The sequence below is a fragment of the Odontomachus brunneus genome, unplaced genomic scaffold (genome assembly GCF_010583005.1).
Source record: "Odontomachus brunneus isolate Ranch 3 - 2012 unplaced genomic scaffold, Obru_v1 Obru_scaffold_012, whole genome shotgun sequence".
Taxonomy (NCBI): domain Eukaryota; kingdom Metazoa; phylum Arthropoda; class Insecta; order Hymenoptera; family Formicidae; genus Odontomachus; species Odontomachus brunneus.
In genome coordinates, this window is record NW_022639462.1 from 2,258,461 (window position 1) to 2,265,062 (window position 6,602).

Genomic DNA, 6,602 nt, shown 5'->3' on the forward strand with positions numbered 1-6,602 from the left:
AGAGAATATCCGGATGACAGTCATTAATTAGATCGATCAAGTCCACAGATCTAGCTAAAAATGATCTAACATTCCACTGAACAATAGCAAATCTTTGAGAGTTATACGAAGACAAAACGATAGATTTATTACTAATAGAAGCCATTTTTGTTAGAAATCTTCAAGTGATAGGGAAGAACAAATCTTCGATAAGTCTAAAATTAAGGATTTAAACTCAGAGATGTGAGACTTTTCCAAAAGGAAGGTAGAATTCATTAGATTAGAATCAGTGGAAGAATAGTATGAAGAACGAAATTCAAGAAACGATTTAGACATAACACCATTCAATCTAGAGAAAAGCTTTCGGTTGAACGATTCAGCCGAACATACCGGACTTAACCGGGGACAGGACGAAGTCCCACCATCACTCGAGCCCGACGCAGCACCGGACGATGAAGAGCCACGGGCAACCCCGGCAGAGGCACCAGCGCCTGACACGGACACGGATGACGGCCTCACAGGAGCAACACCCCCATCCCGCCGGGGAGGCAACTCGCCGGCGCCACGCCGAGGCACCGCAGCCGATACACCACCGGCAGCAAAGGACCGTCGTCTCTCAGCCCTCTTCCTCCTCATTACATGAAGAGAAGAGAGAAACTTAGGAAGACTAGGAACTGCAGAAGACTGCAACATAGGAGATACAGAGTGGTACACGAAGGTGAAAAATGAGAAAATCATAATGTTTAGAAAAATATACTTATATTCCTAATTTTCTCATGTCTCATAAACTACTAGATATCGAAGGTTGTCAACACATTCCAAACTTTCGTGAATCCTCCTGCGATAATTTCGATCCCAAGCGGTATACCCAACGGTCACCAATCCATGTCCTGACTCCGTTAAAGTGTTGCTTAATCTGACGATCGAGCGGCATGCGGCGATTCCCAATGACTCCAACGATATTCTTACGATTAATGCATATGTTCGGGATTCGGAGCAGATGAGCTTCAAAGATAATATTCAGTCAACTCAATAACATTCCCAGAGAAGTAAGCGACACATCTGTTCCGAAACTCGAACTTATTTATTCGCGAATAATTGCTCGCAAGGACATGTAAACACGCAGGTCTGTGGCGCTGCCGGATAATCAGCTCGTCACGTCTAAACAATCGCTGACGTTGACATAGCAACCGCGAACTAAACAAGGATTCCATGAATCGTAAGCCGGCACGCGCCGCGGATCTCCGCGCTTCTCAACGCCTTATTTCCTTTTAAGGAAATCAAGCCATGCGCCGATCTCGCGATCCTCGCAACGCCATCCGCGCGCGACAGAGCACAAACGATCGGGTATATTAGACACCGCTTACATCGGCTTCTTCTTCTTCTTCTTGTGCTTCGCTCGAAGTTTCGGCTTTATTACATACCAGGTGTAGAAGTATGAAACCGGAATTTTTTTATACAAATAAGACGTCTGTTGTTCGAAAGTGATAAATAATACTTTATTCAAAATAATTTCCACTGTTTTGAACACATTTTTCCCACCTCTCTGGCAGTTTATGAATGCCGTGCCAAAAAAACTTTTCATCTTTTGAAGCGAACCAGTTATCTAGCCATTTTTCCACATTTTCATACGAATCGAAGCGTTGGTTAGCGAGAGCGTGTCCTAGCGATGCGAACAGGTGATAATCGGACGGAGCCAAGTCTGGAGAATAAGCCGCATGCGGTAATAATTCCCAGCTGAACGACTCGATCGTTTCCTTGACCCGTTTTGCTGTATGTGATGGGGCATTATCATGGAGCAAAATGACATTGTGTTGCCTTTTTGCATATTCTGGTCGTTTTTTAGTCAATGTTCGATTTAAATCGATCATTTGTTGTTGGTAGCGATTAGTATTGACGGTTTGACCAGGTTTCAGCAGTTCATAGTTCATAGTTCATAGTTCATAGTTCTTCGTTCCTCACGTCAAAATCACCACTTTTGAATTTTTTAAACCACTCGAAACACTGAGATTTACCAAGAGCATATTCACCGTAAGCTTCGACAAGCATTCGATGTGATTCTGCAGCAGTTTTCTTTAAATGATAACAGAAAATCAATGCTGTCCGCAAATCATAGTTAGTAGGCTCGAAACGTGACATGTTTAAGGTTATACAAAAATATACTAGAGAATGAAAGTTGGGGTTATGTTTGTTGACAATATTCGTCAGCTGTTAGGAGAATATAATAGCGCGGCAGTAGCGGTCTTACGGTCACTAAACTGAACGCTGGCACCATTTATAGGGGAATTCCGGTTTCATACTTCTACACCTGGTATACAGCCACCGTGGTACCCGGGTCCTCGCTCTCTCTTATCGATATAAGAATTCGCCCGGGCGACTCTCAACTGTTTCGAGAAATTCAATCACGATCGTCGCGTCGGAACCTACTACTCGTGAATTTAGCATCGTCTTGAAGTGTGCTCTCTCGCGCGACCGAGGACGTTCAGGTGAGATCCTTGTCACGGACTCAGCAACGGTACGTTCGCATTTAACCTTTGGCAGCTGTCGGCTCTTAAGTTTATAACAATGTAAGAAGATTGGAACTGGTTGCGCCAAGCTTCGACAACTCCGCGGATCATAAGCTGAGATCACCACGTTTGAAGATTTACGGCGTCTGCGGCAAGATTTCCGCCAAACAATTGTCGACACGATAACCCACGATCTCCGTCGCGATTACTTGCTCAGCTGACCATCTCCCGATTTCCGTTTGCGGAGCGATCACGGAACTGTAAGGATCGACAAGACCATACGATCCACTGCGCAACCAAATAAAGTTGTTTTCATTTAATTATTCCGAGCTTGAGTTACTCTGTCCTCACACCACTTGATCGCCCGCTCCTCACGCCACCGGGCCTCGTGCGAGGTCGTATCAGCCATCAAAGATTCCGCTACAACACGCCGACTTTTTGATACAGCATATATAATGTATCCTTATAGTGTTCACAGTATATTATAACATACCTAGCAAACACCAAATAATAGTTACATAATTTTTATTTGTTGTTTATTGGATAATTTGCTGATAGATATTGAAACAATGCAACATTCGATATGCGATGAATATTGATGTCATGTAGTGAACCAGTGATAATTACTTTTACATTTTTAACAAAATGTTATAATGATTAATTCAACAAAAAAATTAAAAATCCAAATAAAAAAATTGAATTACTAAATTTTGAGAGAAACTTTTAAAAAATATTATTTAAAACAATAGTGTTGTTCCATCAAATGACATAGTTTCCTTGAACGAAATAAAAGTTTTATTTTCACCATTTTAAAAAATGATATTTCGTTTAAAAATATAATATTTTAATGAAATAAAAAAAACCACAAAATTAAACAAGTACGAATATTAAATCTAAACAAAGTATTTTCTCCGAAAAAACGATATAAGAAGTATAAAAAATATACAATAAGGCAAATTAATGATTGCCACTAACGAGTGCTATTCTAAGTACTATTTTATAAGTATTATTGATGTAAAACATTACTGAATTTGAAATGCAAGTAACAAAAATAACTAGTAAATAAATAAAATATATTATATTCGTAATATTTTTTTAAAAATTGCTGCAATATTGTTAAATTAATATTGCAAATTAATGTCACTGCAAAGTCTCTGCAACATTGCACTGCAATATGCAATCTTGCAACGTTGTAGCAATATTGCTGCAAGCTTCTGTGCTGTATGGGCATTGCTGAGATTCGAACCTAAGACCTTTCCCAGGTAGCAGACACGTCAAAATAACGTCCAAATCTAAGTAAGTTCAGGATAAAAAATAACCAAGGAATGATAAAAAATATCGTGAGAATATCGTCAAAATGATAGTCTAATGTTGCAGACCGATGACGATATTTTAGACGACTTAATGACGTTTTATGACGTCTCTAAACGTCAATAATACGTTTTTAAGACGTTATACAGAAACGTCATTAAGATGTCACAAAAAAGACGTTTTAAAGACGTCGTTATTTAGTCACTTGACGTCATTCGACCAGTTATGACCAGTTTTTTACGTCATTTTGACGTGAGTCTGTTACTTGGGCTGATTCTTGTGTTGTTCACCTTACCTACTGCATCACTGTCACTTTGATTGAGAGACGCTTTATATTGTGTACATATGGTACATCCATATACGAAAGAATATGATTTATTTAAAAGGAGAGAATAGATTCTTTTAAAATATATGTTTAAAAAGTATGTAGACAGTATATTTAAAAAATATTTACGTTTTAAAAGTAAGTAAAATAAATTATTTTGCAAATTTAAATAAATTGTTTTCTAATAATAAAAGAAATTTTAATTTGAAACATAAAGAATACTTTTAATATTAGAAAATAATTTATTCAGATTTATAAAATGATTTACTTGTATTTTATTTACTTTTAAAACAAGCAAATATTTATTTAAACAGTTTTTACATTTAAAAACACTAATTTTCTCCTTGTAAAGAAATCATTTGTTTATTCTTACATATATAGATATTTTAAATAAAAAAAATCACTTTTTTTATTTATAAATTCATAATTTTACAGCTTATTTTACAAATTAAAAAAAAATATTTCTTTATATTTATTATATATTTTCTAAAATTTAACAAATATTTTTTTTAGGTAAGAAATTATATGTAACAAAATATATTTCTTTTATTTAAAGAATTTTTTTTTAATGTACATTACCAATTTAAATTTCGATTTCCTTATTTTTTTATTAATTTAATAATTATAAATAATTATAAATAATTATAAATAATTATAAATTATTCAAAATAAATATTTATAAATATTTATCTAATAACTTACTAATATTGTCTAATGCTGTCTGGGTTAGTACTTTAAATCTTAACAGTCCTTTGCGTAAGTATCTCATCACTTAGCAAAGTATTATATATTAGTATTTAAATATTGACAATGTTCTGCGTAAGTATTTTATCACTGGACGAAGTATTACATATCAATATTTAAGTATTGAAATCAATCATAAGATAGGATTTGTAACATTAAATATTGAAATACTTGAGTACTAAAAGCTGTATTTGAATCACAGAATATTACTAAATACTGTACTTTTAATACTGAAAATGAGTAATTAATCAATGATTCTTAGTATGATATTTCTATAAGGGTAGTAGCAAGTAAGAGTAAGAAATTGACCAACCACAGTCGAATGTGAGAAGAATAATCAACTAAGATTGGTCAATTTCTTATTCTTACTTCTTACAATGTAGACGCCTCTTTAAGATGCGAATACTGCTCTGTGATTGGTTCATGACATCTTAAGACAGTACTTAGGATGATCTTAAATATATTCATACAGCACAGCAACCTTGCAGCAACATTGCAGCATCATTGTTTTGCAATATTGTGACATTGCAACAACGTTGCAAAATGTTGCTGCAATGCTATTGCAACGTTGCAGCAACAGTAAAATGTCCGCTTACGGCAATATAACAACACAACTGTATAGCAATATTGGAATGCAATATATATGTAATATTATTAATATGTTTTATTATACAAAGTAAAATCCCAGATAACACCTTTACAGGAATATCATACTAATAAATACTAAAACATTATTAGTGATTATATATTACCAGTAATTCAGTAATTTTTTCGTCAGAACTTAATTTCTGGTCAATATTGATAATAAAATCACTATTAAATATTGATAGTAATCAAGTACTGAGAATTATTGTGCAAATGTAAAAAATGAGAAAATAATAATATTTAAAAAAATATATTTATAATTCCTAATGTTCTTATGTCTCATAAAATACTAGGTATCGAAGATTGACAATACACAACTCCAAACTTTCGTGAATCTTCCCTCGATAATTTCGATCCAAAATTTCGATCAAGCGGTCACCCATTATGTCCTGACTCCGTTAAAATATTGCTTAACCTGACGACCGAGCGGCACGCGGCGATTCCCAATGACTCCAACGATGTTCTTACCACTTGTGTTTATTCTTATAGTGTTCTTATTTATTCTTATAGTGTTCACAGTATATTATAACATAACTAACAAACATCAAATAATAGTTATATAACTTTTATTTGGTATTCGTTGGATAATTTATTGATAAATATTGAAACAACGCAACAACATTCGATATGAAATAAGTATTGATCCCTTACAGAAATATCATACTAAGAATCATTGATTAATTATTTATTTCCAGTATTAAAAGTACAGTATTTAGTAATATTTTGTGATTCAAATACAGCTTTTAGTACTCAAGTATTTCAATATTTAATGTTACAAATACTACCTTATGATTGATTTCAATACTTAAATATTGATATATATTACTTCATCCAGTGATAAAATACTTACGCAGAACATTGTCAATATTTAAATACTAATATATCATACTTTGCTAAGTGATGAAATACTTACGCAAAGTACTGTTAAGATTTAAAGTATTAACCCAGACAGCATACGATATTATTAAGTTATTAGATAAATATTTATAAATATTTATTTTTAATTACTTTTTTAAAATATATAATAATTTTATAAATATTTTATATATATATATATATATATATATATATATATATATATATATATATAT